We start from the raw sequence: 21,369 nt of genomic DNA, 5'->3' as shown, positions 1-21,369 counted from the left end.
CTCTCTGAAAAAGACCTATAAAGTAGATGAACAGCTCCTCCACAACAAAAAATAAAAAGGCCACATCAAGATGGGTAGGAGAGGCAGAGACATGGTCTTGCCAAAAACTCTAACCACCAGTGCCACACCTATAAATGGGAGGGATCTCACAAATGTAGAGCATATTCCTGAGGAGTGAAGGGTTCAAGCACCATATCAGGTACTTCAAATCATGAGAAATACAAAGAAAGATGAGCCCTCAAAATGTCTGGGTTTGAAAACCCATGAAACTTATATCCAGGGGACACCAAGAGCTATGAAAAACTGATACTGCATTCTTAAGGGGCTTGAGCACAGACTTACTTATCCTAGGACCTAGCACAAAAGTAGCAAGTTGCAAAGTACCTCAACCACATGTGAAGGAGATTACTGGCTAACCTTAAAACATCTTCTGGAGGAGTAGGAGTCTGTTGAAACTCTCTCCAGGGATGGAGGCACTGGTAGGCACCATTTCTTACAGGCTCCCTCTACCTTCATAGCACTGCATGCCCCAAGCTAGGGCTTCCTGGGGCCCCACCCTACTAAGCCTGGCAGGTGGGAGAACCCAGGCCATGTGTTCCCCCATGGCCCTTCCCTGTTAAATCCAGTGGGCAGGCAAACCCTGGCCTGGCATTCTCCTGTGGTCCCACCAAGGCTGGTGGGTCCATTTAGTCCACAGAATGGATACCCATTGAATGCCCAGTTCTAATGGCCAGAGAAACTTTTATTTCTGGGCCCTGTGGGACTGAAACAATTTGAGACACAGTTCTTAGCAGGCTATAATCCCTAAGGCACTGCACAGAAAGCAGACTGAAACATTCCTCTGTCTTCCTGTGACCATTCCTTAAAGACTAGGAGAGATAGCTGTTTCACCTAATGCATAAAAATAAACAGAGAAAGCCAAGTAAAATAAGGAAACAGAAGAATATGTTCCAAATGAAAGAACCAGATAAAACTACAGGGAAAAAACCTTAGTGAAATGGAGATAAATAATTGACCTGATAAAGAGTTCCAAGTAATGGTCATAAAAATACTCACTCATCTCAGGAGAAGAATAGATGAACCCAGGGAGTGCTTCAACAAACAGATAAAAAATATAGGTAAGTACCAAGTCACAAAACTGAAGAAAACAATAACTGAAATAAAAAATACGCTAGAAGGGTTCAACAGGAAACTAGATGAAGCAAAGGAAAGGATCAATGACCTGGAAGATAGGTTAGTGGAATTCACTCAAACAGAACAACAAAAAGTAAAACGAATTTTTTAAAAAATAATTAAAAAAAATTTTTAAGAATAGTTTAAGGGATCTCTAGGACAATGTCAAGTGGAACAACATTTGGATTATAGGGGTCCCAAAAGGAGAAGAGGGAGAGAAAGAAACAGAAAATTTATTTGAAGAAATAATGGTTGAAAACTTGCTTAACCTGGGGAAGAAGGAAAAAGACATCCTGATCCAGGAAGTCCGGAGAGTTCCAAAAAGATGAACCCAAAGAGATGTACATTAAGATACATTATAATTAAAAGGTCAAAAGTTGAACATAAAGAGAGAGTCTTAAAAGCAGCAAGAGAAAAACAACTTATTATATACAAGGAAACCACCATAAAAATATAAGCAGATTTTTAAGCAGAAGTTTGCTATTTAGAAGACAATCACATTATATATTCAAAGCGTTGAAAGCAACAAACTTCCAACTAAGAATACTCTACCCAGCAAGGTTTCATTCAGAATTGAAGGAGAGATAGAGTTTTCCAGAGAAGTAAAAATTAAAGTTAACCACCACTAAATCACCCTTATGATAAATGTTGAAGGGACTTTCTTGAAAAGAGACGGCACTAACTGGCAACATAAAAACATATGAAAGTAAAAATCTTACTGGTAAAAGTAAATATATAGTTAGGATAGTGGACTAATGATCACTTGTAAGCTAACATAAAGGTTAAAAGACAGAAGTAGTAAAAACAACTATAACTACAACAATTTATTAATGAACATAAAAAATAAAGAGATATAAAATATGACATCAAAAACAAAAAATAAGAGAGGGGGAATATCATGCTTCTGGAATTTCAAACTATATTACAAAGCTATAGTAATCAAAATAGCACGATATTGGTATAAAAACAGCCACATAGATCAATGGAACAAAAAAGAGCTCAGAAATCAACCCATGCATATACGACCAACTAATTTACAACAAAGGAGGCAAGAACATACAACAGGGAGAGGACAGCCTCTTCAACAAATAGTGTTGGAAAACTGGACAGCCATATGCAAAAGAATGAAGTTGGACTAACATCTTATACAGTACACAAAAATTAACCCAAATGGATTAAAGACTTGAATATAAGACCAGAAACTATAAAACTGCTAGAAGAAAACATAGGCTATAAGCTCCTTCATATCAGTTTTGGCAATAATTTTTGGATTTGATTCTTTTTTTTTTTTTTTTAGATTTTATTTATTTATTTGAGAGAGAGAGCGGGAGAATGCAAGTGGGATGGGGAGGGCAGAGGGAGAAGGAGATGCAGACTCCTCATTGAACAGGAAGCTCAATGTGGGGCTTAATTCCAGGACCTTGAAATCATGACCTGAGCTGAAGATAGATGCTAAACTGACTGAGCCACCCAGAAGCCCTTAAATTTGATTATAAAAGTGGGGCAAGAAAAGCAAAAATAAACACATGGGACTCAATCAAACTAAATAGCTTCTGCACAAGCAAAGAAAACAACAAAACAAAAATGCAACCTACTGAATGGGGTTCGATAACTGCAAATCATAAATTCAATAAAGGACTAATACCCAAAATCTATAATGAACTCTCCCACACTCAATAATAAAAAAACTAAACTAATTAAAAATTGGGCAGTGGATCTAAATAGACACTTTTTCAAAGAAGACATACAGATGGCTAATAGGTACATGAAATAATTCTCCACATCACTGATCATTGGGGAAATGGAAATCAAAATCATACTATATCATGTCATGTATGTCAGAATGGTTACTATCAGAAAGACAAGATATAATATGTATCAGTGAGGGTGTGGAGAAAAGAGAACCTTCATGCACTTTTGGTGGGAATGTAAACTGGTACAGCCACTATGGAAAGCAGTATGGAGTTCCCCCAGAAAACTTAAAATAGAACTACCATATGATCTAATAATTCTACTTCTGGGTATTTATCTCTAGAAGTGAAAGCAGTAATTTGAACAGATATACTTACCCCTATGTTTCTTGTTGCTTTATTTATAGTAGCCAAGTTATGGAAAGAACAAAATTGTCTATCAGTGGATGAATGGTGTTAGAAGACGGAGGAGGATCAGCAAAGTAACCTCTAAACTGAGAAGGCACTTTGCGATTGAAAAACAAAACTATCCATACCACTTACATAGAGTTTTATTCAGGGTAACTTACTGACAAAGGGAGTGGATAGATGGATGATCTAGGTGCTATTCTCCATCCAGTCTGGACCTGAATCCACAGCTTTTAAAGAGGCAAGGGGCATTGTGGTGAAGTCAAAGGATAATTATGTAAAGTGGCACCATCTTTGTGACAGAGTATCTCTACTAGTTACTTAATGTGAATGCCAGTCATCTCTACTAGTATCTAAAGGGGCATCTTCTGTGTGTCAGTCATCTCTACTAGTTATTAAGTGGTGCCTTCTGTGTGTCAGTTTAGGGAGGATCCAGAACAAATCTTCTCGTGTTCTGGTCAGGGCATTTATTAACTTTCAATAGGCCTAAAACATAGAGGGCTAAAGATGGAGAAGATGGAGTCAGTGTCGTCAGCACTCCTACAAAAGGATAAAGAAGATGTGGTACAACAACAACAACAAAAAAAAAAAAAAAAAGAAGAAGAAGAAGAAGAAAATGTGGTACATATACTCAGTGGAATACTACTCAGCCATAAAAAGAAGGGAACGTTGCCTTCTGCAAAACCATGGATGGATCTTGAATGTATTATGTTAAGTCAAATAAGTCACAGAGAAAGATATATACAATATGAATTCACTTACATGTGGAATTTCAAAAAACAAAACAAACCAACTCATAGATGCATACTGGTGGATGCCAGAGGGGAGGGAGTTTGAAGTTAAGTGAAATGTGAGAAGATAATAAAAAAGTACAAACTTCCAGTAATAAAACTAATAAATGGTGGAGATATAATGTACAGGTTGGTGACTATATCAATCAGTCAATAATATTGTATTACATATTATGTATCTTTATATGGGGAAACTAGACTTATTGTGATAATCAATTCATAAGCATATGCAAATATTGAATCATTAAATTGTATACCTGAAACTAATATAATATTACACGTTAATTATACCTCAATAAAAAAAAACAAAGAAGTTAAAGGAAGATTTGTGACATCCAGGTACAAAAGGTAAACTATTTACAAAAGGTAAATTATCTAAGAGAATAAAATTAAATCTAGATCAATCTCAGATATCACCCAAGCAACAATCAATGCCAGAAGATATGGAGTAACTTCTAAAAATTTCTAGGAAAGACACTCTGATTCAGTACCTAAGACAAAATTTTTCTTCAAGTTGGATAGAAATAGTCAAACATTGTAACCATGCACTAATTCAGGGAAGAAAGTAAATATTAAAACAATTATCTAGATTTATCAGGAAATAAATCATTATCATGTCCTTTTATAACATGGATAAAACTGGTGGTATGGTTTGCAATGATATTTGAAATATTATTTTTTCTTGCTTTATACTATTTGAGTTTACTCAAAATGAACATATATTATATTAATAAAAAGCAGGAAGTCTGTACTTTTCATGTATAAATAGTAGGATTCCATCTAGGTAAAATTTTAAAACAGTCAAATTAATTTATACATACAGAAATAAGTCAGCATTTGACTGGATCCAAGAGTGCAAGTTACTTGCAAATGTGTCCAGGGGAGCTTTTGAAAGATGGAAATTTCTACTTTTTGACTGTGCTAATCTTACAAAGATACATAAATTTATCAAAACTCATACAACATTATATTGAAAATAGGTGCATATTACATTGCAATATGAGGAACTGGTGAAAAATAATCTGGGGCACAGTGATTGTTAGTCACATAGAAAATACACACACACTTACTTTATACCTAGTGTCTATAATTATTTTCCTACTAAATGTATCAAATGAATTTTGATACTACAATTTAGGTAAAAGGTTAAACCAAAGCTCCAAAATTTAAATCACTGCTCCTGTGTGTGATACAAAGATCCCCATGAGAAAATTTTCCTAAAGTCATTTCTCATTTCTAGTCATTTATACCTATGTCTTTATCTTTTCACAGAGATTTTTGTTAATTCCAATATATTACCATATAGTATTATTTCAGTTTCAGGTGTACAATATAGTGATTTAGCAATTCTATACATTGCTCAGTGCTCATCATGTTAAGTGTAGTCTTAATTCCCTTCACCTATTTCACTCATACCCTCACCTACCTCCCCTCAGATATACTTTATTATAAACAAGTACCCTCAAGTTAAAGTTATTTTTTCAACAAGAACATCTTTTACTTGAAGCATACTTCAGAATACATAGTTCCTTTTTATATATTTTTTAAACTTTATTTTTTAGTAATCTCTATACCCAAAGTGGGGCTCAAACTCATGACCCCAAGATCAAGAGTCACATGCTCTTCCAACTGAGCCAGTCAGACACCTCCAGAATACATGGTTCTAAAAGATAAACATAAAACATTCCATCCAAGAAAAATAGAATACACAATTTCCTCAAGTACGCACAGAAGAATCTCCTGGTTAAATCACATAAAAAGAGACATAAATACTACAAATTTAAGAAGGCTGAAATTGTACCAAGTATATTCTCCAACCACCATGGTACAAAACTAAAGATCAACAATAAAACAGGGATCCCTGGGTGGCGCAGCAGTTTAGCACCTGCCTTTGGCCCAGGGCGCGATCCTGGAGACCCGGGATCGAATCCCACGTCGGGCTCCTGGTGCATGGAGCCTGCTTCTCCCTCTGCCTGTGTCTCTGCCTCTCTCTCTCTCTCTCTCTCTGTGTGACTATCATAAATAAATAAAAATTTAAAAAAAAAGAAAAAAAATATAAAACAATAAAACAAAGCTGGAAAATATACAGTGCAAATATTAAGTATTTAATATGTAAATATTAAAAACATATTACTGTATAAGCAATGGGCCAAACAAATCAAATGGCAAATCAAAATATATCTCAAAACAAAAGAAAAAAAACCCCCACAATATTTCAAAACCCATGGGATGCAGCAAAAGCAGATGTTAGAATGAAATTTATGCTATAAGTGCTTGTATTAAGAAAAAAGTTCAGGGACGCCTGGGTGGTTCAGTGTTTGAGGCCTGCTTTCCACTCAGGGCATGATCCCAGAGTCCAAGGATCAAGTCCCGCATCTAGCTCCCTGCAGGGAGGCTGCTTCTCTTCCTCTGCCTATGTCTCTGCCTCTGTGTGTGTGTGTGTGTGTGTGTGTTTGTGTGTGTGTCTTGTGAATGACTAAATAAAATCTTAAAAAAAAAAAAAAGAAAAACGTCACATAAAACATTGCACCACAAAAACCTAGAAAAAGAAAGAAATTAGCCAAAATTTAGTAGAGGAAGGAAAAGACAAAGAAAAATCAGAAGAAATAAATAAAATAGAGACCAAATAAAACCCAATAATATCACATTGAAAGTAATGACCAGTTCTTCAAACAAATCAAAACAAAATTGGCAATGCTTTAACTACGTTAACTAAGAGGGAAAAAAAGAAAAAAAGATTCAAAACCAAAATGAGAACTAGAAGAGAAAACAATACACTAGATAAGCACAGAAAGACATAGTGTGATAATAGATTACTATAAACAACTATATACTAACAAATCAGATAACTTGAAAAAAAACAGATTCCTAAAAATGCACAAGTTACCACAATTAAATCATGAATCTTGAGTCCAAGAAACAGGAAATCTTAGAATAATAAGAATGAAAGTTGAATTAGTAAATAATTAGTAAATAATTTTGGATATCTGCAGATGCAGAAACAAATACCCAAAATTATTCACTAATTTCATTGTTAGACTCCAGCTCAGTATATTGTGATAGAGAAGAACTTGATAGAATTCAAACTATTATTTAACTTTACTTCTTTAGTTCTGAAATACAATTTCAATGAAGTATAAATTTGTCATTATCCTGGGTGACGGGCACTGAGGAGGGCATTTGATGAGATGAGCACTGGGTATTATACTATATGTTGGCAAGTTGAATTTAAATTTTAAAAGTGTAAAAAAAAATTGTCATTATTATTTTTAAGAGTTTAGTATATATTTCATATTTAAGACTTGCTCAGAACTCTTTAATTCATATGATTTTTATATTCATAAATATTTGTTTTACTTCATATATTGATGTTTATAACTACTGTTCAGATAGATGAAAGATTAGGTAGACTTTATTTTTTTTTTCTAGATATCTCCAAAAGTCATAGTCTTTGCAGTTCTGGGAAACCATCTTCAGAGTAGGATCGAGTGTGAAACTAATGAAGCTCCAGCCTTAGGCACCCCGACTTTTGGGAGCTTCTAGGAGTGCCAGAAGTTGCCATAAGATTGTACCCAGATTTCTGTTTTGAGATTTTCCAGGTAGCAGAACAGAGGTGGAACTCTGGTAGAGTATGGTGTATATCCTGAGTTGAGGTAAAAAGCCTCATGAAAGGGTAAGGACAAAAAAAGGGCAAGAGCTCACAGTCAGGATCAAAGAAGAAAAACCTACCCACAGGAAAATCTAGAAGATCTTCACAGAATCCACCTCCAATATTCAGCACATGTCTACAAGGAAACTACGCAAATCTGGGAAAAGAATCATCCTAAATGATTAGAGGGGGCAGTCAAGAATGCTCAAAGAAGGCCAGGAATAATTCCTTTTCACAGCAATGAGACTTGCAAACCTTATTACTATGGAACATTAGAAATGTTTAATCATAAGTGTTTTATCCTAGGAATGGCGAATAGTTAAGGTCAGACTAAATATTGCTCGGTCTAGCCCAACAAACCATAAAAGGATCACACTGTTTCCAAGAACCCTTACTGTATCCCAGAATAAAGTTCAAGAGGATATACAGAAATATAAACATTATCAAATTCAACAAGTTAAAATTCATATTGCTTGGCATCCAATCAGAGATTATGAAGCATGGAAAGAAGCAGAAAAACATGACACATAATGAGGGAAAAGTCAATTAATAAATGGACACAGAAATAATAAATATATAAGGATTAGTAGAAAAAACATTAGAACAGTAATGATAACTGTAATCACAAAGTAGACAAATGTAAAATATTTTTAAAATCCTCAAATTTCAACTGATAAAGTCTACCATGTCTGAGATAAAAATTACTATAGTGAATGAGATAAATATCAGAATTTGTGGAAGAAAAGATTAATAAATTTGAAGACATTATAATAGAAACTTCCCATAATGAAACACACAGAGAAAAGAGAATATTAAAAGGTGAAAAGAGAATGAATTAATGACCTGTGGAACAACTTCAAGTGGCCTAGGATACTTACAATCAAAGTCTCTTGAAGAGAGGAAGTATAAAGCTGAAAAGATATTTGAGGTAATAATGACTGAAGATTTTCCATATCTCATTAAATTGTAGACCCCCTGATGCAAAGAAACTCAACAAGCCCCAAATCCAACAAACATGAAGAAAACTGCCACAAGTCATAATATAATAAAATGTTCAAAACCAGTGACTAAGAGAAATATTAAACATAGCCAGAAAACAAAGACACATTATGCAAAGAGGAACAAAAATAAATATGACAAAAGATACTTAATTGGAAACAATGCAAAAGAGAAGAGAGAGAAGCAACATATAAAAGTATAATTAAAAAAAAAAACTATCAACTGCCAGTCTCTTCAACAACTGCTGGGAAAATTGGACAGTAACATGCAAAAGAATGAAGGTGGATTACTTTCTTACACCATACACAAATAAATTAAAAATGGATTAAAGATCTAAATATGAGACACGAAACCATCAAAATCCTAGGGGAGAACACAGGCAGTAGTCTGTGTTTGACATCAGCACCTTCTTACTAGAAATGTCTCCTGAAGCAAGAGAACAAAAGTGAAACTTTTGGGAATTCAATAAAATAAAAATCTTCACAGTGAAGGAGAAAAAAATAAAAAAAAAAACTAAAAAGCAACCTATGGAATGGGAAAAGATATTTGCTAATGATATATCTGACAAAGGATTAGTATCCAAAATATATAAAGAACTTACAGGGGGATCCCAGGGTGGGTCAGTGGTTTGGCACCTGCGTTTGGCCCAGGGCGCGATCCTGGAGTCCCAGGATCGAATATCACATTGGGCTCCCTGCATGGAGCCTGCTTCTCCCTCTGCCTGTGTCTCTGCCTCTGTCTCTGTGTCTCTCATGAATAAATGAATAAAATCTTAAAAAAAAAAAGAACTGACACAACACGCAAAAAAACCAATAACCCAATTTTAAAAAGGGCAGAATGTATTTAGAGAAATAATATTGAATAGTGATTATAAGCAAAGACCCTAGAGCCAGCTAGAGTTTGAATACAGTTTAGTCATGATATTGGGTAATTTACCTAGCCTCCAGTGCCTCAGTCTCCTTATCTGTAAATTAGGAATAATCATAGCACCCCATAGGTTTATTTTCAGCATTAATATTGGTGAATATAAATAAAGTGCTTAGAACATTACTAGCATGTAGTAAGAGCCATAATGTTGCTATTATTATTACCACCTTTTAAAAACACACATATATATACATATATTTATATATATCTTACTTTGTTAAAATATAATCCATTATATATCACAAAAAAATGGACAGAAGCCATGAAGAGACATTTTTCCAAAGAAAACATACAGATGATCATCAGAAAAAATGCTCAACATAACTCTTCATTGGGGAATGCAAATCAAAAGTACAATGATTATCACCTCACACCTGTCAGAATGGTTAAAATTAACAACACAAGAAAAAATGGGTGTTGGTAAGGATGTGGAGAAAGGGGAACCCTCCTGTACTGTTGGTAGGAATGCAAACTGGCACAGTCACTCTGGAAATCAGTACAGAGGTTCCTCAAAAAGCTAAATAGAACTATCCCGTAATCCAGCAATTGCACTACCTAAGAATACAAAAATATCAATTCAAAGGGATACATCTACCCTATGTTTATAGCAGCATTATCTATAATGACTAAATTATGGAAGTCGCCCAAGTGTCCATTGACTGATGAACAGATAAAGAGGTGATATATAGAGAAAGGCAAACCAGAACACAGAAAGAAGATACACCCAGCAGTGGTCATTTGACAATGAAAGTCATATCAGAGGAAAGATTATGTGTTTCTCTACTTTAAAGATAATGCAGGGGTCATAGTAAACAATAAAGGTGAAATGAGAGGTTCTGCTATCACAGGACCAGTTGCAAAGGAGTGTGCAGACTTATGGCCCAGGATTGCATCCAATGCTGGCAGCACTGGTGTATTCATTTCAAAAAATTAAGTTATTCTGCCCCTCAAAATAATTTTATATATACACACACACATATATATACGTATATTTACACATATATACACATATATAGTGTACACACATACACAGGAATATTACTTGGCCATAAACGAAGAATGAAATCTTATCTTTTGCAATGATGTGGACGGAGAAAGAGAAATACGTAAAAATAAGCCAAGTGAAATAAGTCAGAGAAAGACAAATACCACATAATTTCACTTGTATGTGGAATTTGTGAAATGAATAATGAGCAAAAGGGGGAAAAATAGAGATATACAAGCCAAGAAACAGACTCCTAACTAAAGAGAACAAATTGATGGTTGCCAGAGGGGAGGGGAGTGGGGGGATGGGTGAAACAGGGATGGGGATTAAGGAGGGCACTTGTTATGATCAATACCCAGTGTTGTGTGGAAATGCTGAATCACTAAATTGTGCCCTGGAAACTAATATTACACAGTATCTAACTAACCAAAATTAATATAATTAATAAAAACTTTTTAGAAGTTAAAAAATTTTTAAAAAGCGAAAAAACTGTCAATTTAGAATGTCTTACCAAACTGATTTCATTATTATTGTTTTTGATCTTACCATTAGTTTATAAACATGCCAGTGTCGTTAAAGCTTCACAAACTCTAGATAGTATTGTTTTTAACCATCCTCAACTGATGGCAAAAAAAAAAAAAAAAGGTATCTCATCTTAATTAAATAAATTAATTTAATAATTAAATAAGATCAATGAAATTTTAGGTATGTCAAACATTTTGCATTAAGATGTAGAACATTCTGCATATTGGCCACTTATATTTTTCTTTTGAGATCTGCAAAAAGGAATTCTACTACACACAATTTATAGAATGGAATCCCTAGTCACAGGGTTGAATTTGAGAAGCAGTATTCCTTAAGGAAGACCCTCAATCACAAGGTAGGGTTGTAAAAACATCAAGGTGTTTGGCAGATTATTATTTTTTTTAAAGTTAGGCAAAGAAGACTAAAAGACAAAACAGACCTTTCTCCATTGTCAAAATTCATATAAACATTTTGACTCAAAATAAGGTAAATGTGAGATGCAATTAGTGAGACGAAAAGACACAGGTGAAGTAATAAAAGACAAAGTTGGACACAGACCTAGTATCTAGCAGTGCGCTTGACATACACTAATTGGTCAATAAATATTTGTTTAATGACTGAGTGACTGAACAAACCATGAAAAACAAATTCGTCTGAATGTTCTTTCCCAGCAATAACATTTGTTTCTCTTGGAATTTTTTCTGCTAAAATCCTCGTCATGTTATTTCTTATTATCTTTTAAAATGTCAATCTCCCAGATGTTCCAGCATTTAGTACAGATCTGGACTATATTGAACATAACATAAATATTTTTAAAATGAACAAATGAAGGAAGAAAGAAATGAAGAAATAAGAAATGATAAAATATTTCATATGTTAGTGTTTACAACAAATTATCTATTCAACATTACCTATACAGAGACACTTTTACCACTTCAACAGCATTTCCTTCAAACTGGAGATAAGTTCTGGTATTTAGATGATGTCTGAATTTCCACATTTTGGACCAAATATAAAAGATCTTTACAATAATGGTCTCCATAATCTAGAGAAAAATGTAAATTTTTTTTACGGTTTCCAAACTTTTCCTGCATATCATTTTTAAAACCACATGTCAGATTGTAATACCATTTTACAAGTAAAACAACCTAGTTAATTGCTGATTTTTTAAAAAGCGAGTTTACTGGAGTCATTAGGATTTAAATAATTTATCCAAAAAACTGCCAACATGTTCATTTCAATTTGCTTTAAAAAAAAACTAGAGGGTGTTACTTTTGCTCTAGAATTAAAACACAGGTCTGATCCCAAAGGTCTTATTTTTTCCTGCTACAATCTTACAGGGTCTTCCATCCATGAGTGTCACTGAGCATCTGAAACTGCAATATAAAAATGCCTCAAGAACTTTTGAGTTTCACTACAATTTTTAGGCTGAACTTTACAGTAAAAAAAATCTTTTCAAGACAATAGTCATTCGAAAATAGTTTTATCTGCTCCCATATGATATCCCTTACAAATCTTGTCAAGAGTTCTGCTGAGTTCCAAGTGAAGGAAATAGTAATAGAAAAAAGAAACAGCGTTGTATGGTGACGGATGGTAGTGAGAGCTAACACTGGTGGTGAGAGTGCAGCATAACGTAGAGATGTTGAATCGCTATGTTGTACACCTGAAAGTAATGGAACATTGTGCATCAACAATGCTCAAATAAAAATATAATGAAAATTAAAATGAATTTAAAAGCAGGAAGAAAGAAACAGCAGAGATAAACACATAGATATGTTTCTTAAAAAATCATTACTTGTATATTGGAATTAAACTTGTCGCTTTTAAATTGGGCTTCTTATTGTCTTTTAAAATCAAATTGATGCAAAATATATGATTACATATTTTGACTTCTACTTTATTCAAAGAGCATTTATTCTGTAGAGAGCTTTTTCTAAAGTCCATTTTTCTTCTGTTTATTAACTTTAAGTGCCACAGGGTTTTACAACCATAGTTTTGATAAAGATAATTTCACTTTCTCTGCTTAAAAAAATTTACAGATAGATATTCGGTGCCGTGAGAGAGAACAACAGGACAATGCATTTTTACTTTAATTATGCATAAATACTGCTTTTTAAGGAAAATAATGCATTTTAAATTATATATAAGTTTTAACTTCTATTACTTTTATATTTCTTTATTCACTGCCTAAACCTGTTTCAAAGTACTAAAATCTTAGTGCAATTTTTAAAAATTAGCAGTATTCATAATTATCACTTAATTTTACTAGTTAATTACTGACTGCATTGCTTTTGTAAGGCATAGTTTAACATAAGATTTTCCAAGTTTCCAATTTGAAAGCCAAAAAAATTTCCGAATTCATATAGCTAGTAGACCTTTCTAACAGTTTAAAAGAATATTACTTGCTCTTCAATCTTGATGACATTTTATAATTGTCTTGTGACTTCTAAAGTGGAGGCATAACAAGGGAAATAAAAACTATCTATCAAAAGGTAGGAAGAATTGCCAGAAGTTATTTTGTTAAAGTCCAATATCCATTTCTAGGACTTGGTCAATAAAATTGCTTTAAGTTTTACCCTAGTCAGAAATTCTTTAACTACATTACTACCATTTTAAATGAATACTTACTTAAAAGAGGTACAGACAGAGCTTTACTTTTTCTGTAGATGGTCTTGTATCCAATCTGGAGGTATATTTATGTTAAAAATGTGAATATCTATTTTTTCTAATTTCATGTACGCTTCAAAAAAAAAAAAAAAGCTTGGTAAATCTTGTCAGACAACATTTCAGAGAAATTCATTGGCATCTACTTCCTTGGTAAGAGCAGGAACATTAATTATCACCAATCTTGGTCATCACCAAAGTACTTACCCACCTTGTCCAAATCATGTACACAGACTCACACTATGAGGTTTAGAAGGGCCAAAGTAAAAGGATGAATTGTAGATCATTTAGTTAACTTGTATATGTGTATCTGCTGGCTTCTGGGCACCCAGCTATTTCTGGGTCATTACTGCTTTGTCTGGAGGTGTATTTCTTGGCCACAAGTGACTAAACTACATATTGTCATCTTTAATGAACATGCTGTTAGCTATTCACCACCCCTTTTCACTTGCCATTTATGTTACCAGACAAGTATGCTTTGTAAACCTCATCCAAATTTTATTTTTGGAAGTGCTTTAAAAAGGAAAATTCTTGGCTGAAGAGTCATTGGAGTAGGGATATATTTTAATCTTTTCATGTGGGGAATATCTATATTGGACTCTCTAAGCTTTTAAGATGAGATCACTGAAATTTCAAATAATCTAGCATTCTTAAAGAATATATGGCTTAAAATAGATGTTTGCAAGAAAAACAGAGGTGAGATATATAAACGCTGGCTAAAATATAAAGGAAAGCTTTCATAAGGAAATGGGTTGTCCTGAACATTTTAAGGTTTGATTAGTCAGTGTCTCATCTCACTCTTCATTGCTGTAAATGTTAGTATTTTCTATCTCTAGCATTTTTCACTAACACTGGTTTTCACAGAAGATTACTTTTGAAGACTTTAATATTGTTAATTCGGTTATAGCCAACTCTAATAAATACAAATTCGAATTTATGAGCACAGTGTGGTGGTGAAGAAGGCTCTGGTGTTCTAGTACTTGGTTTTTCTTGGGCTCTATCACATGCTAACTTTATGATGCACAGCAATTTGTTTGGTTCCTCTGTACCTCCATGGCTTCATTTCTTTATTTCCCCCAAGTTTTTATTTAAATTTCAGTTAGTTAATGTACAGTGTAATATTAGTTTCAGATGTAGAATTTGGTGATTCATCACTTATATACAACACCCAGTGCTCATTTAAACAAGTTCCCTCCTTAATCCCTATCACCCATTTAACCCATCCCCTTGCTCATCTCCCCTCCAGTAACCCTCAGTTTGTTCTCTAGAGCTAAAAGGCTCTCTTATGATTTTTCCTTTTTCTCTTTATCCCCCATGTTCATCTGATATGTTTCTCAAATTCCATCTATGAGTGAACTCATGGTATTTGTCTTTCTCTGACTTATTTTGCTTAGCATAATATTCTCTAGTTTCACGTTGTTGCAAATGGCAAGATTTCATTCTTTTCATGGCTCAGTAATATTCCATTGGATATACACACACACACACACACACACACACACACACACACACTGTCTCTTCTTTATTCATTCATCAGTCAATGGGCAGTTGGGCTGCTTCCATAATTTGGCTATTATATACAATGCTGCTATAAACATTGGGGTGGGTGTGCCCCCTTTGAATCAGTATTTTTGCATTCTTTGGATAAATACCTAGTAGTGCAATTGCTGGATTTTAGAGTAATTCTATTTTTAACTTTTTGAGGAATCTCCATACTGATTTCCAGAGTGGCTGTACCAGTTTTTATTCCCACCAACAGTGGAAGAGGGTCCCCCTTTCTCCACAATCTCATTTACACCAATTGTTTCTTGTGTTGTGAATTTTAGCTATTCTGACAGGTGTGAGGTGATATCTCATCATGGTTTTTATTTGCATTTCCCTGATGATGAGTGATATTGGGCATCTTTCATGTGTCTGTTTACAATCTATATGTCTTCTTTGGAAATATGTCTTTTGCCCATTTTTTAATTGGGTTATTGGTTTTTGGGTGTTGAGTTTCATAAGTTCTTTATATATTTTGGATACTAACCCTTTATTAGGTATATCATCTGCAAATATCTTCTCCCATTCCAAAGGTTGCCTTTTAGTTTTGACTGTTTCTTCACTGTGCAACTTTATCTTGATAAAATCCCAATAGTTCAATTTTGCTTTTGTTTCCCTTGCTTTAGGAGACGTATCTAGCAAGAAGGTGCTATAACTGATATCAAAGAGGTTATTGCTCATGCATGGCTTCATTTCCAAACTGCAATAATAGTAACCTAAAACATAAGCTGTTTGGGGGCACCTGAATGGTGCAGTCAGTTGAGCACCCAACTCTTGGTTTCAGCTCAGGTCATGATCTCAGGGTCATGAGATCAAGCTCTACATCAGGCTCTAGTCTCAGTGCAGTCTGCTTGAGACTTTCTGCCCCTCCTCAACCTCCCTCACTCTTAAATTTAAAAATGTCTTTTAAAAAATTGGCTGTTTGGAGGTTAAATGAGATAATGCTGTGCTTTACAAGAGTAAACATTCAAATAACATTATTACTGATAGTATTGCAAATAACTTCATTGGGTCTCTGCTTCTGCTCTTGTTTGCCTACAATTTGTGCTTCCCATAGCAGCAGGAAAAATATATTTAAAAATTAAAGTAAATAATACACCACTGTGCCTGAACCCTTCAGGAGATTTCTGTACAGTTATAATACATTCCAAACCTCTTACCAAGACCTAAATGGTCATGGTGACCTGTCCCCAAATGTTTTTCTGGATTTGTCTCCTAATGCTTAGTGCTCTGGCAACAAAATGGCCTTCTTGCTTCTCTAGCACACCAAAGTCTTACTGACATGGCACTTCGTGCTAAGCTCTTCTCTTTTCTTAAAGCACAGGATGTGTGCAAGGTTCATACTTTATTTTCCTTTAGACCTCAGCTCTGGTGTTGGCAAAATCTTCTTTAAGCATCATATTCCCTGGGTTCTTTTCTTCGTAGAATTCAACACTAGCTAAAATTACCTAATTTATCCATTTACTATTTGTTATCCTTCTTTCAATTAGGCTAAAAGTCTCACAGGTATAGAGACATTTTCTATCTTACTTTCTATTACCTCCAAGGCCACGATTGTACTTGATAAATATTTGCTTAATGACTTATTAAGCTTAGCCTGGTTCAAAGGTGATATAATTTATGATAATTTGGCCAAAACCCACATTAGAGTAAAAATCTCTATGGCAGGAGAGGGTTTCTAGACTAGGAGTGTTTTATTTTGTTTAAATTTTACAACCCCTTTATATTAGGGCTATGTAAACCATGGGAGGTTTGTGACTGCTGTTTTTTTAAACCACATATGATCATTTAAGTCTCAAAATTCAAGTTCTAAGTCAATAATTATGTGAATATATGTAAAGGCTACAAGATGACAGAATTTTTATGAAAAATAGCCTAAATACTACCCAAAGGAACTGATTTCTGACAAGCTTCCCTAAACAAAACTTTCCTCTCCTATATTCATCTCATCCAGAATCCACGCTCTGACTCACTGTACTCAAGACATTTTGTAGATTTGCTGCTCCTTCCTCTTGTTTTTTTTTCTAATACTAACACTGTATTTATTTATTATAATATTATATAAAACAGATGACACATTCAAAATTGGAAAATGTGAGGAAAGATTAGTACGGGAATTATTTCCTAGAGATATGGGCAGGAGGCTAGTATATAGGCTGTTGTTGTTAACTGATCTGAGACTTCACAACCCTTTGATCTTAGAGTGACCAGAATTCAGAGTCAAGTGCCTGAGGAGGGTAGCCAGACCCCAGCTGGCTTGAGGGGAATTCAGCCAACTGGTTGCACACTAGCAAGGGAGTCAAGCAATCAACAGCCCATCTTACTTCCCCTAACCTGTAGACATCTCCTGCTGGTGCCTTACACTGGCCCACAGAGGTGGTCCATATGAACTATCTGTCCCTGCCCTCCTCCAACAGGGAGGGTGCAGACAAAGGAAAATAGATCTGAAGTTATGAAGAGAAAATGGGCAGCACCTCTTCCATTCTGTCCTCTCTAGAGTTGTGATCCACCCCTAATAAATTTGAAAGGATTAAACCCAAACCTACCAGCTTTGCTATGGAAGCCCTTCCTGAGATCTCTGTGTGCTCTGAATGCTACACATTCTCTGTACTCCTAATCTCTACTCCTCAGACTGTCACTGTTTCCTCCTCACAGTTTTGTCCTTTCAGTTGGAACATATGCTGATCCCAACCTAGAGCGAAGGAAGCAGCAAAAAAGGCAGTACATCTTAAAAGGCCTCTATATTTTCTCTTCCAAACTCTTCGAGGAAGTAATTTACTCCTCTTGCTCCTATTTTATCACCTCCTCTCTCCTTTAGTTTGCCATACTAACATGTTTCCACTAAATCTTCAAACATCCACTACAATTATTTTAAATTCAGCCTACCTCTAAACAAATAGCATTATCTTTCCTCAATTTTCCATCCTTTTTCCTCTGTCACCAAAGGCACCATCATCTACAGGGTTCTGCCCTTTGTTATCTTTCTACATGCTATTTTGAATTTTATCTTAACTCTGAAAAGTTTTAGTCTTCTTACTTTTCCTTTCTAATTCAATCCCTAATTTATTTAATACCATTACTTTAAATACTTTTATTTATCATCTTGCACATTGGCAATGCCTCCAATTCCATTTTTACCCACCTAATAATTATTTCCTCCCAATAATCCACTTTCAAGCCTGTTTTGCTTCTCTTGGTTATACTTTAGCTATCCTTCTTCTAATGTCATTGTAGAAAAAAATAATCTCAACATTTATTCTACCAAATAAATTGGTAGCCAAGTCCTTCCATATTTTCTGTTGTACTATCTCTACTATCAATTTACATCATCATCATCCTAGAAGATCTAGGCCTTGATATTTCTTGACTAGATGGTTGAGACTAACACATGTATTTCCCTCCCTCGAACTCTTCCCCAACCAAACCATCCTTCTCACCATGGGCCAGAACCATCTTGTAAAATCACAGAACTTATAAGGTAATTCCCTTGAGGAGAAATTTTCAATGGAACTTCCACTATATTCTGAATAACTCCAACACTAATGCATGTAAGCAATTTCCCAGAGAGTCTATAATCTTCTAGTTAATGTTTTATTTTTTTACTTGATGTTAAAGATTCCAAAGAATAAAACTTAATTTATTGGTTAAAATGAAAATATTATAAAAATTTTACAAAGTCACTGAGAGAAAAAAATAATTACTTGTGAAATGACTTAGCCTGATATTTTAGTTGTTTTCATGACTCACTTTCTGAATTTTTGTTAGATGTGGAGGAGAGAAGAAAGCACTGAAGTTCACATGGCTTTATGACATTTTCCAGTTAAAATATTTTCACTCTTGTTGGTAATTAATTTTACCTTTTCTTTTTTTAAATTCCACATCTGTTTAAGTTCATGGCAAGATGCAACTTTCCGACTAAACTGGGGATTTTAACTGTAGAATTAGGTCTTACATGTTTTGTATTATGGATGATGTTGATTAAAAGGGTAATAGGAAATGACTATAATTTTGATATTAATTATATATAATAGAATTATCCTTATAAGAGCTTTATAGAAAAGAATCTAGGTACTTTATGCAGAATTAATTGTACTTCCAAAAAAATTTAAATTATTTCAAAACGAAACATGAGAGTACAACAACATTAAAATGTAGTGGGGGAATTATATGAAAAGACATTTGAAACAATCGTGTTAAGGGGAAAGGACTGAGCATTGCACCCAGGGCAGCCTAGGAAGTTGTCAGGAACAGACACAACAGTCTCTGGAAGGAACTCCAGGAGACTAGCCACCACAGAGTCAGGCAGCCAAGGAGAAGCAAACTCATCTTTTGTAGATGCTGGCAGTGAGAACTTCACCTCCCTGGGAAGGGCCCTGGTAGATGAGAGTGCTATTTCTATGGATGAGTTTACCTGTCCCCATAATCTGAGGTATACAAATTTATTGGCTCCTTTCATTCTCCAAGCACACTCAGAGCCTGTCGACTGAAAGACATAGAAACTGGCTGCAGCAGGACTAGGCTGGGGTGTGATAAGGGCTTAACTTGGAGTCCCCTGCATTGCTGTTCACAGCAATGTCTCAGAAGCCCTCCAAGAGCCCCTCTGCTCCTCTGACAGACATCACCCTGAAGCCAGCCATGCAAACTGTGCCAAAGCCAGCCATGCAAACTGTGCTCAGCTGAACTGAGCACAGCAATGGCCAGCACCATGTCCACCACCAAGATCATCATGTCAGCATTGGCAGCCCACAAACTCATCAACTTGCTGCACTCCTTCTGCTTCACCCAGTGGATCAAGAGCCAAGTATGCTGCCTATAGGAGCAGTAGAGAATGACGAGCAGAAGACCCTGTCACAGAGGGTCAGCCAATCTAACAGCCAGGTGCACAAGCTTCAGGAGAAGCTGGAGCTGCTTAAGTGAGTACTTACTGAGCAGCCTGCTGCCCCTAGCTGTGGACCCCCAAGATGAACCCAGTGATGGAGTCACTGTCCTGATGGTCAGTATCTGGATGCCAGATCCATCCACCAGGACCTACCTGATGCTACAACTCTTCTAGTAACTAGGAGAGGTACACACTCCAATGTGGGCCAGTCCATGTAGAACTTCTGATTTGATGCCTTCCACCCTGACATATAAACCATGCATAGGGAGTGTAGCTTCATCCACCTGAAGCCTGACACCAACAAGAAGGCCTTTAGTACCCAGAACTCAGGTACTATAGAGGTGGAGGGTGAAGTGAACCAGTAGGAGCTGTGCTTGGCATCCCACTCCATCATCAGGCTGCCTTTGCCAAGGAGCTCCATGTGGGTCAGATAACGTGAAAATTCAGGTTGAAGGCAAACTTGAACAGTCAGTCTCCATGGCAACTACTACCCAACCCATGACTCAGCATCTTCACATTACCTATAAGAAGGTGACATCCTGATGCAGAGTAGAACTTTGTCCTGGGTGGGGCCTGGTCACCTGTGTGTCATGAAACCATCTCAGTAGATGCCCCACAACAGGTGTGACCACAGTTCTCCACAGGTTCAAGAGTGTTGCCACCACTTGTACCTGTAATAATATAGAAAAAACAAATAAAAGACTTTTCTTTTTCATAAAAAGAAAGAAGGGAGTCCATACAGATAAATGATTTAAATGATTTTTATTAGAATGAAATTTCAAATATATAAAACTAATTACTTACATGCTTATTACTACAAATATTATTTTAAGTTTTTAGCTATGATTTAATACTACTATACAGGTCTTGAAGCAAGAATTTGGCTAACAGCCATGTTCATTAGTATTTCTGAATAATGAAATCCTTGAAAAATTAAACTTTTTCACTTTCTCATTATTGTTCTTAGAATTATTTTATGAATCAAAAATATATACTAATGCAATACAGAATCATGACATTAAATTATATTTTATAGCAATTGTAAGATCAGAATAATACTAACATACTTTGAACTAGTAGCAATGTCATCAAGACAATGCAAATCATCTTCAAAAATAGTCTGTTTGATGTCAAAA

The 21,369-nt window shown here is 35.1% G+C and overlaps 1 pseudogene; it reads left to right on the top strand.

Moving 5' to 3' along the window:
- Nucleotides 1-20,776, top strand: part of LOC119877416 — a 41,968-nt pseudogene extending 21,192 nt beyond the window's left edge.
- Nucleotides 20,777-21,369: the final 593 nt, after the last annotated feature.

The sequence above is a fragment of the Canis lupus genome, chromosome 22, assembly GCF_011100685.1.
Source record: "Canis lupus familiaris isolate Mischka breed German Shepherd chromosome 22, alternate assembly UU_Cfam_GSD_1.0, whole genome shotgun sequence".
Classification (NCBI taxonomy): Eukaryota; Metazoa; Chordata; class Mammalia; order Carnivora; family Canidae; genus Canis; species Canis lupus.
This window is presented reverse-complemented; position numbering and strand designations above follow the sequence as displayed.